Source organism: Astatotilapia calliptera, chromosome 20 (genome assembly GCF_964374335.1).
Source record: "Astatotilapia calliptera chromosome 20, fAstCal68.1, whole genome shotgun sequence".
NCBI lineage: Eukaryota > Metazoa > Chordata > Actinopteri > Cichliformes > Cichlidae > Astatotilapia > Astatotilapia calliptera.
Window position 1 is genome coordinate 17,382,523 of NC_137441.1, and position 12,443 is coordinate 17,394,965.

A 12,443-nucleotide genomic window follows, 5' to 3' on the forward strand; every position below is an offset into this window, starting at 1 on the left:
GAAGGAGGTAAAGCAGACTGCAGACAGTGTGACAGTGTGACAAACAGCGGCTACTCCAACTCTCTATACGACGGGTGGCCCAGTTGATATGGGGATTGTGGCGCTTGAACCAAGGATAACCCAAGACTTTGAGAAATCAGGGGATGCGAAAACAAGAAACCGGAGAAATTCGCGATGATTGCCCGAGAGAATTAATGAGACCGGTTCCATTTCATGGGTGACCGAGGGCAAGGGCTGACCATTGAGGGCAACAACTGAAACAGGGACCTTTAGAAGCCGTGTTTTAATACCAAGGAGACGTACCAGACCGCTGCCAATCAAATTTTGTTCAGCCTCGGAGTCTAAAAGAGCTTGAATAGAGTAGGTCTTGGTGTTATTAGACAAGACAGTGGAGAGCTGCATGCGGGGAACCTGAGACCAAGAAAAGGTGCCACCCACCAGTTACTGGTGGGCCCCGCCTTTTAACCGAAGCTGGCAGGACCATCGCGTTCAGTTACAGAGTCGGTGTGTCCACGGTGTGCCAGATCACCCCCCAGGTAGCGACGGCCATCTGGGACTGTCTAGTGGACAACTTCATGGCTGTGCCTTCACCTGGAGACTGGCGGTCCATCGCAGAGGGATTTCAGGAGCGCTGGAACTTCCCTCTCTGCTGTGCAGCTCTGGATGGGAAGCACGTCCTGGGACCCGTCCCTCATCTGTGTCGGAGCTGTCCTCCTCTGTGGGCCTGTAAAACAGCACAAAACACAAAGAAATGAGAAGACTGCTACTAGATTTTAATTTCAACATCGAAAAAAAAAAAAAAAAAAAACAGGCTATAATCAGATTGGTTGTAGATATTTAGTAATGGTGATCACCGAGTAAAAAGCTATCAGTGCTTGCTGTACATACCTGTGGGTGCGCAGCAGGAGCTCAGGGACTGGGGAGCCAGGAGAAGCAACAGGGGATGCTCTGCTGCAGAATCAGTTGGTTCTATCAAGACTGTATTACAGTTTTTTTCAATCGCTAACAAGCGCCTACCCATACTTCAGATACTTTTTCTAAACTCTTAACACAGACTCACACCTACAAAACACAATTGGCCAAATGGATAATTTTCTTCTCAAAAATACATTTTGTTAAATATATACTAACTCTTCATTTCAAAATAGAACACATCTTTCTCTGCACACACTAACTGTACAAAAACACTATAAATCTGACTCAAAATGAAATTAGTCTGTCAAAGAATAACACTTGTTTTCACTTCACAAGGTACATGCAGTCAATCAAAGTACACCAGGTTTCAAAATACTGGCTATTATTGACATTACAAAAACTGCATAGACTTTTATGTTTCAGTTTTACAGGTATTTGCATGCGAAACATGCAATCCACCATTTTGACACCAGAAATGTCTTGGTTGGTAACTGTATGTCCACATGTACAGTAATGTTCACATTCAAAAGCATTCCAGTAAAAAGCAAACAAGTTTGTTTCTTTACTGTTTACTACAGGAGGTACAGTAGAAACACGGTATGATAGGACAGAGAAAGTTTTACAGTATTGCTTACAGTGAACAAAATATCCATGAAACACACAAGAGCATTCTGAACAAAAAAACAACAGCAAAAAGCCAAGATAAAAAGGGGGGGAGGGGGAGGGGGGCTAAAAAAAGGCAAAAGATTTGCATCTAATCTCTGCGATCTTCAGGGTTAGGCCACATGTTTTCATCAACATCACATCTGATGTTATCCAAGTCGATGCACCTGGGATAAAACCGCCTGGTATGTCGGATCCACCCTTGGCAATCGTCAACTGTGATGTCCCTGGAGCCAGCATCCATGGCTTCAAGGAGGGACATCTGGTCATGTGGCTGATAGTCATAAACCTTCCACCTCCATGCAGAAAAGAACTCCTCTATGGGGTTGAGGAAAGGTGAATAGGGTGGAAGGAAGAGACTTACCAGTCTTGGGTGGACTTCAAGCCATGTTGTTATTGCTTGCGAGTGATGGAAAGCCACATTGTCCCAGGTAATTACAAAGGTCCTCATGTTTTCACCCTCCGGACCCTGCTCTGGAACCAGGCGCTGGTGGAGATCATTGAGAAAGGCAAGCAAGCGCTCTGTATTATAGGGTCCAACCTGACATCTGTGAAGGAGTAATCCTGCATTTGCAATTGCTGCACACATGGTAATGTTTGCCCCTCTCTGTCCTGGCACATCAACTGTGGCCCTTTTTCCAATTATATTTCGTCCACGTCGACGCCTTTTGGCCAGATTGAATCCTGCCTCATCGATGTATATGAATTCATGAGGGGCCTGGTTGGCCTCCAATTCCATAACTCTCTGAAACAAAGTTTATGTAAGTCATGTTATTACTGTATACCATACTGTACTGTAACCTAGTATTGTGTAGGTTACCTACTTGCAAAGTGCAAAGCTTATAGAACTGGACATTGGATTGAATATACACTATACCTGGACATATTGTCGTCGTAGCTCCTTGACCCTCTCACTGTTCCTCTCAAAGGGAACAGTGTAGAGCTGCTTCATCCGCACTCTGTGTTTGGACAATGTCCGCGTAATGGTTGTGAGGCTGATTCTATCGATATTGTCAAATATCTCATGGTCCGCCACAATTCTAGTTTGAATTTCACGCAGTTTTATTGCATTATTTGCAGTAACCATTTCTACAATGGCAAGCTCCTGATCATTACTGAGGAGCTTTCCTCTTCCCCCAGAGGGTGGAAGACGTTGCATTCTTTAGAAAGACAAAAAATTCAACATATGCATTACTGTATGACCATATTGACATGTCAAGTGAGAATAGAAACAATCCATGTAAAATGCAATACTTACCTGTTGGTTTGTTGAAAGATGCGTGTAAGGAAGAGGACTCCCTTACTGCATTTATTTATATTATATGCATAGCACTTTAGAGCACACCTTTCACTTTATTAAAAGCACCTTATCAAGCACTTTATTTAGCATTGCACTTTAAGCATGGATTTGCACACAAGAAGTTTAAATATTTATTGACTATTTATTGGGAATTTTAAAATCAGTTGGTGGCCTCGTTTCAGATCCTGCACAGCTGCTCCTCATCAAGGAATGTGGTGGTTGTCTGTCAGGAGAGAAGAATGGTGATTGAGATTGTGATTAAGGTTTACCAATAAGGAAAAATAAGGCAAATGTGTGTGTGAAATCTAGGGATAAAAGTGGTGCAAATAAGTGTTTGTAAGTTAATGATTACTCACCTTTCTTGCCTGTGTCCTCTTCAAGGTGTTTGGGCAAATGTTTCCCCGGGGGTCCAGACACCATTTAAAGGTTCCGGGAGAGTCCATTGGTAAAGAGAGTGTGGTGAATCTTGTTGTGCTTGGGTTTCTGGGTTTTTATAATATTGGGTTTGGTGTAACATTAAGTGTGAAATATTTATTAATATGTAAATGTGAAAATGTATTTATGTATTTATTTATTCTTACTGATATATTGTATACTGTGGTGGAAGGTTGGGATTTAAGAATTTACCTGAGAGTGGAATAATGGTTAAGTCTGTGACAGCTGAACATATTTAAGGCTGCCAGTTGTCATTAGAGGTGGATTTTTGTGCTGTGAAGAAGCTCGACAAATTAATTGTTGTAAGGAGAGCTGTATAGCAAATAAATACTTTGTTCCACTACACTTGCCTTGGTCCATCTCACTGTGTTTCCAGCCGCTAAGGGCCGCCCTGTTACAATGCGTATAATGGAGGCAACCATTGACCGCCTCAAATTGGGCTGCACTCTTTCACCAGCCTCTCTTAGTGAAAGACCATGGTTGATTACATGGTCAATGATAGTGGCACGAATTTCATCACTGACTACTGTTCTTGCAGCCCTTGGAATGCCACCACCACGCATTCTTACACCTCTACCTTGCCCTCTCCTTGGGCCTGCTCTTCTCCCTGGGCCCCTTGCTCTTACTCTTCCTCGACCAGACATTATAGTGTTTGTCTTTTTTTTGTTTCCAAAAACATCACTCCTCAAGGTCTTGCCTTATAAACCCCACTGAGTCTAAGCCAGAATGGAAGAAGCTGTGGTTGGCCCAATTTACCCAACATAAATCAGCTGTGTCAATTATTCAATTGTTTGTTTATTATCAGCTGAGATATATTTTTGATATTGATATTGTTTTTGTACTGATATCATTGCAGAAGCAGAGGTTTTTATACTGTATCTAAGGTTTGGAATATTGTTTTTGCTATTGTGGGATGTTGTGTGTTAACATTCGTAGATACTACAAAAACAGTCCATAATTTTGTTGGGAGGTATAGCTTGTCTGTTAAGAAAATGTAAGCATTGTGGAAATGTGTTCACTGACTGCATATTGGGTGAACACGACATGAAATGTGTGAATGGTATGGCCACAACAGACCGATGCTGTGCTAATTGTGTTTACAGTTTTGCAAATGTGACAACTGTTTGGACAAACGCTTGTTAGCGACTGAAAAAAACTGTAAATGTTAACAGGTTGAATATAATAATCATAGAGTAGACAGTGGTCCCTCATTTATTGCAGCAGGGGTTCTCAGAATAACTAGCCCCTCGCCACGGACTTTATACACTTTTTTCCCCACAAACATGAACATTGGTCACAGTTCTCACAAGTTGATTCTCAAAGTGCAAACCTTTGTAGATTGCAAAACGTAAAAGTATTATTGTGCCGCGTTTTGTCTTCATCTGCCTGCCACTTTCGTGCACCTTTTTCCCTCGCGGTGCATGTACATGTCAACATATCTCACAGTGTCCATATCACACTGGTTTGTAGGGAAATGATCCTTTGTTGAAAATCCTCCTGCTGTACTGTGTTGAGCAGAAAAAAATGATAGTGTGCAAAATGTGAGGCTGTTATCCAAGCCAAGTGTAGGAAACACACATTCAGTTTCATAATAAGACAATGGTAATCATAAACAAATGAGACCTGGCAAAGCTGAATGTATCCCATCAGTGTGTGACCAGCATCTTCCCGTAGTTAAAACTGAACTGAACCTGATGCATCTGGTTTCATTACAGGAAAAAGGAGTCGGAGAAATGTAATGTAACACGAGTATTTAGGAATGTAATTCAAACAGGAAGACCGGGTATGTTCTCATGGATATTAACCAGATTACCCATCATAAAGATTCCTGTGGTTTATATACAACATCCACTGTCTGAAATGAAGGGTAATGCTTAATGTCCGTGACTGTATGAAAACTAATAGAAACATACCTTTATCCAGTGGCATTCTGTTAGGATGAACAGTGAAAGCAGTGCTTGTCTCATCAAATCTAATAATAGAGATAAATTCAAACATTTAAAGTAAAGTGTTCTCTCTCCTTTCTTCTCAGTCAGTGCCGTCATAAAGCTCCTCGACTGTTTCCATTCTTTACATTACTGCCATCTCGTGGCTGCAGTCATGACTAACTCACTACCCTGGTGGGCAAAACATTACTAAACATTATTATTAATCCTGTAGGACAAAAGTGTTGTTGTTTTTTTTCACTTGTCTGGAAAAGGGTTCTAGTAATACAAACTCTGACAGAGAGGCTCGGACCATGTCTGGTTCAAGAAAACAGGACCAGACCCAGGTGCAGGCTCAGACAGCGCTTTCAGATTACCATCTATGAGAAATCACTAGCTTGACTCAATGTAAAATGCTTAACTCCTTAACACTGAGTGTATCATATTTGAGACATACAGTTTTTTGAGAGTTTGTGAGACTTTGATGTCATCAGTATGATTTCTTTCCCCCATGACATGTCCTTGTCTAGGGGCAAAGGAGGGCAACACAATGGTAAGCAAGGGTGTCCCCACCAAAACTGAAAGCATAAAATCAAGGGTGAGCAAAGGTAAAGAAAAAAACAAACAAACAAAAAAAAAAAACAAAACAAAAGAAGGTATTCCAAAGAAATGCTACCTAAGCCCTGCGTGAAACAAAAACCAAAAGACAAGCACTACACCTTGTGATGTTACGTCTGACACTGAAGACCCGAGGCCTGTGTCGAGTGCAAATGAAGCTCGTGTCCAGGCCCGCATCAGCCTTCAGAATATCACGTGACCAAAGATCAACAAGTTAATGGTTAATGTGAACTGGATCTGAGGTGATTCTGAGGATTGTAACGACCAGATTGTAAACACATTATGGAGCCACCAAATAGTATCAGGAGTTAAGGAGCATTTTGAAACACTATCACAAATCTTAATTCAGTCTGGTAGTTAGGGGTGTGTATGTATATTTATATATATCCAGGACCTCATCTGCTACTGACAACATGGTTACATATCCACTGGTATTTAGCCCACATTTGGCTGCTGTACATCGAATGACCAGCAGATGTCAGTACTTCCAAACGAGCTGTTTAACTGAGCTTTGTGTGATCTGCCTTTTAATGAAGTAATTAACCGGGAAGATTCGACACATTCATGGGGCTTCATCACACCATCACTAACTACACCTCCCTAATTTAATTAACAAGACAAAACATACAAAAAATAAATACCTTCTTCTTCAGAAGGGGTGGACAAGACTACTTACCATCAAAAACAGCCCAAAACAGCTCCCCAATCAGAAGGAGGACCTGTAGAGACTCTTAAAGGCACAGAACACAGTAGAGACATACTCACACACTCATTTAAAATGTGACCAGGGCTGTAACACCCCAGAAAAAAAGTAAATAAAATTGCACAATACCTTTTTTTTTTTAGCAATTATAAAAAACTAAAAAACCAAAAACAGATGTAACAAATCTGATTTAAATTTAACGTAATATATGGAAATCATGGAAATTTTGAACCAAGTAAGTTCCAGTGATCCATGTCATTGGTCTGCTTGTCTGCAGCAAAGTGTTTGCAGACTTTCTTGTTCATCATATTTAGAAGAGGCTTCTTTCTGGGACGACAGCCATGCGATGCAGTGTGTGGTGTATGGTCTGTGCACTGACAGACTGACACCCTACTCTTCAACCTCTGCAGTGAGGTGGCTGTGGCTCAATTGGTAGAGCTACTACCTGGAAGGTTGGTGGTTTGATCCTTGGCTTCCCCAGTCTGCATGCCAAGTATCCTTGGGCAAGATACTAACCCCAAGTTGCTCTCTGATGCGTCCATCGGAGTGTGAACGTGTGTGAATGCTGGTTAGATTGCCATTAAATATAGAAGGAACTGCTTGTATGAGTGGGTAAATGAGGCATGTTGTATACAGCGCTTTGAGTACTCCATGAGAGTAGAAAAGCGCTATATAAGAATCAGTCCATTTACCATTTAATACTGGCAGCACTATCTATTTTCAAAAGACAACCTCTGGATATGACGCTGAGCACGTGCACTCAGCTTCTCTGCTCGACCATGGCGAGGCCTGTCCTGAGTGGATCCTGTTTCAGGCTGTTGGGAATCTTCTTATAGCCTAGGCCATCTTTATGTAACAGATGTATCTTTACCATGATGTGCCAGGTTAAACTTCCAGTGACCAGTATGAGACAGTGTAAACAATAACACCAAATTTAACACACCTCCTCTCCATTCACGCCTGAGGTTTTGTTATGCTAACGCGTTATTGTTTTCTATATTGTCCTCTGTTGTCCATTCTTGTTGTCATTGTTTGCTCTAATATGATGTGATCACTGTTTTTGTCCTTGTCTCTATATACAAGGTCTATAAATAGTGTCTCAGTATGTTGCTATTAACTTGTGTGTAACATCAACCTGCCAGAGGGTCTACATATGGAAATTAGCCTAAGGCTATAATCTGGCATATTTACATTTGTTAAAATGTTCATTAATAGGTATTGTCCCTCTTTCTGATAAAAAAGGAAATATAATATAACGAGTCACATGACACTGGAGAGGAAAAATGGCAAACTGGGCACAATTTGGACCTTTTCACTTAGGAGTGTACTCACTTTTTTGCCAGGGGTTTAGACATTAATGTCTGTGTGTTGAGTTATTTAGAGGGGACATCAAATTTACACTGTTATCAGAATCAAACTCTTGTAAGGTTCCCTCAGACAGCCAGGTTGAAGGAACCTGTTGCTGAAACTGCTTTTGTCCAGTGTGTTATGGAGGAGGCCATTGTTATACAAGCTGAACACTGATTACTTTACATTATATCAGTGTCATAGCTTCAGTGATGTCACATGAACGGATATGATAAGATATTTACAAAAATGTGTATGATGCTGTAAAATAGTTGTGTTCATCTACATTTCACACAGCAGACTTGGGTTTGAAATTTCCACGTTCATTTTTCTCATTTCAGTTTTTTTGGCCTTTATTGATAACAAAGAGCTGACAGGAGAGCAGAGGGAGAGACAGGAAGGCCGCGGGTCAGTCGCTCTCAGCCACATGGCTCATCGCAGCGAGCTAAACTAACGCCCATATCTGTTTATAAAGATTTAATTTGAGTTCAGTTCAGTGATTCGTTATTATGGTATGATTTTAAGAAGTTTAGACAAAAACATAATACAACAATAAATATTTTGAATAAATAAATGTAGCCAGAGAGAGAGAGAGAGAGAGAGAGAGAGAAATCTGAAACCCTTTAAAAATATTTTGCTCAGTGAAACACTGAAAAAAACTTTTATTGTGCTCTTCAAGTATAGCAGTGGTTCTTAACCTGGGTTCGATTGAACCCTAGGGGTTTGGTGAGTCGATCTTGGCACGGCTCATTTTGTGCACCAGTAAAAAACATATCTATGTCTTGAATTTGAAAAACATATTTTATTTTTCACTAAAGAGGGGTTCAGTGACTGCGCATATGAAACTGGTGGGGTTCGGTACCTCCAACAAGGTTAAGAACCACTGAAGTATAGCAATGTTTCTGTGACCACTTCTTACTGCTGCAGATGTGTGAGATGTCTGTTGGTCACACACATGTCCACTGTGTAAAATGTCACAAATAAATCGTCTTCCACTCACAAAAACAGCTCCCTCATGACCATGAGAATCAAATCAAACAGGCGGCCTGGGAAGAGATGGGACCGAATATCGTTATCTGTCAGTGACGCAGGTTACAAGGAGAATGCGCTCCCTCCATGTCTTATCAGGCCGACTGTGAACAACTGTTACTGTGTTATGATGTCAAAAGGTCACAAACACACTCCTATCTGAAAAAAGAAGCGTACTTGCTAGCACCTGCTGTAGTAACAATACAGTTCTCTGAATTTAACAATATTTAATAGATTGTGAGCACTGACAGAATTAGAAACTATAGCCACTCCAGCACATACCATGATACGTTTTCAAGCTAAATGTTGCATAACCGAGGTTTATTTATTATTAGATACTACAAATATTGATATAGTTGTTGAATTGTTTAATAAATAATACTATTTTACTTTACTTCTACTACTGTTTGTATCAGACTGTGTTTGGAACAGTTTCCATGAGCCAAGCACACAAAAAACTGTCAAACCTGTAAATGATCAAAATGTTTGAAGATGTTTGTTCTGCACCATCTGCAGGTCAGCAAGTTCACTGAAGCACTGACCATGGTAACTAAATCCATCCACTCTCTTCCACTTACCCTTCTGGGGAGACACGGGGGGCTGGAGCCTGTCCCAGCTCCATTGTGACTCATTTGAACAAACTTTAACATCGTCTTGAGTGTTACTTCTACTACAGTGAATCCACTCAGAGGTTTAAACCCACCTATTCAAATCAAATTTTAACTATTTATTTATTCTATAATAGAAGACCACAAAAATTTGGTTTAATTATCTATTCAAGTTTCCAGCAAAATATTTGCTACTGTAGCCTTTTCTCACACACGCACGTTTCTAAGAAGGCAGTGCCAAACTGAATCAGTTGTATCAAATACAGGGTTACAGTTGAGAGCACACATCAGCAAATAAATGCATGAGCGATTCAACAGCTACATTTATGCCGAATTTGCTGAATAAATAGTCCAATCAGCAAATTTCCTCCAAGATTAAACTTGTCTATGGTGAGCTTAGTCCAAGACAAAAGCTGTCCAACATGGAGTGGCTGTAGCTCAGGAGTAGGGCAGAAGGTTGGTGGTTCGATTCCTGGCTGCTCCAGGCTTGCCAAATATCTTTGGGTAGGATACTAACCCTGGAGTTGCTCTCTCATCATGTGTAATTGGTAGCATTTGTGAAGAAGTAAGTGTTGGAGTGAATTATACGAGTCATTTAAAGCACTTTGAGTGCTCGGATAGAGCAGGAAAATGAACCAGTCCATTTACCAACATAAAGGAATAGCTATGTGCTTAACCCAAATGTGTTATAATACATAAATGAAATAAATACTGAAGTCAGTTTTATTCACATAGTGCCAAATCACAACAGCGGTGGCCTCAAGGCCCTTTATATTGTAAAGACCCTACAATAATAGAGAGAAAGCCCCAACAATCAAACAACCCCTGGCAACAATGTGCAGGCTGACTCAAACATGGGTTTATTCATCATAAACTAAGGCAGCTTAGTGATGGTCCAGTTGGTGCAGGACCAGATATTTCCTCCACAGATTCTCTCTGGGATAATGCTCTTTTAGGAAAAACACCAGGACTTCTAGGCAGAGGAGAAAACAAGTAGGTTGCAGGGACTGAGAAAAACAGGATGATGGGCCGTTTGAAGCTGAAGCTTTAGCGTGGTGCTTTGGAGGCACTGTGTTGAGGCTTTGTTTGTCTGGCTAAAGTCAAGTGATCAGTGACGTCTGAAGCTTCATTCGGTTCATCACTGTTTCAATACCTGATTCAATGGTTTCTAAGGGACTGAAGTGTTTGCAGGATTTGTAGTTTATTTTTTATGTGTGAGAGAGAGTGAACCAGTGTGTGACATAAAAAGACATGGAGCCAGCAGTGAACCAACAGCTCCAGCCCCAGGTCAAAAACATACACAAGAAATATACTAAATAATATATTATATATTGGTGTATGTCCACTGGTTAATTACAAAAGCAAGCATACGCCCAACCTATTGTAAGAGTTTGTTGTCCGTGTAGGTTCTCAGGGCTGACCTGTTTAAGTTTCTTGAAGACGTTTCATCTGAGAAGCGTCTTCAGAGTTAATGGTGGAGAGTCCCAGATTATAGGATAAGAGTGTGTTGTACATTATTATTTACAATGTTTGTTTTTAATCTATGACTATCACAAATAAAGAGAGACCACACCATGTTTAAACAAGGAAAGTTTATTCACGTAAATGACGTATCAAGCAAATAGATATAACATTTTACACAAAAAAAACCCATGTTCAAAGCACCACAACTGTAGCCCGATATCACACAAAACTGCCACATGACATTAAACAGAAGCTGTCAGTTCAGCTCTGCAGAGTGAATAATCATAACCAAGCAGTTCGTTTCAAGTTGCAGAGTCAAACTCTGCACTTCATATTTTTGGTAACCAGATGGCACCAAAGAGGACTGCGTTAAGAAACTTCAAGTAATAAACCTTTCAGTGCTAAAGAAAGTTTCATTTGGCCAACACTAACAGGATCAGAATTTCTACGTGACAAGCTGGTTTCACTAACATGGTTAATTCAACGCTCGGGTAGTATTAACAAAGGGCGGGAATCCAGAAGGGAGGTTCTAGAAGTGCAGCCTTCTGTCGGGACTTGTTGGGGATGATGGGAGGAAGATGGAATAAAAGACAAACTGTAGAAGAGACCCAGAGATTAATAATAATTAATTCAGGTCACCTGATCCAGCCCTAACTATACACTTTATGAAAAAGGAAAGTTTGAAGCCTAATTTTGAAAGTAGAGAGGATGTCTGTCTCTTAAACTGGGAGCTGGTTCCATAGAGGAGGGACCTGAAAGCCAAAGGCTCTCCCAACCAATCTATTTAAATTTCATATGAACAACAAGTAAGCCTGCAGTTGTTGCTATAAGGTCTTTAAGATAAGATGGAGCCTGATTATTCAAGACTTTACAATGGAAGAAAGGATTTTAAATTTAACAGGAAGCCAATGAACAGAAGCCAATATCAGAGAAATATCTCTTTCTAGTCCCTGTCAGGACTCTTGCTGCAGCATTTTGGATTAACTGAATGCTTTGCAGTGAGTTTTTAGGACATTCTAATAATAATAAATTACAGTAGTCCAGCCTAGAAGCAATAAATGCATGAACTAGTTTTTTAACATCACTCACATCACAGACTAGATGTTTCTAATTTTAGAGATTGATGAAAACGTGCTAGAACAGTTATGCAGTAGTTGAATTCTGTAAGTCCGTTGTGCCATACCACATATGATTAACCAGCTAAACACAGCACACACACACCTGTCATATGCATATTGGGGTGGCTGGCTTCCCCTAGTCTGCATGCCAAAAACCCCAAATTGCGCTGCGATGCGGAGTTTGAATGTTAGTTAGAAAGCACTAAGAAAATGTGCTTGTGCGAATGGGTGAATGCACAAGTTCTGTAAAGTGCTTTGAGAGTAGAAAAGCGCTATATAAGAACCAGTCCATTTACCATATGCACGTTCACCACCACT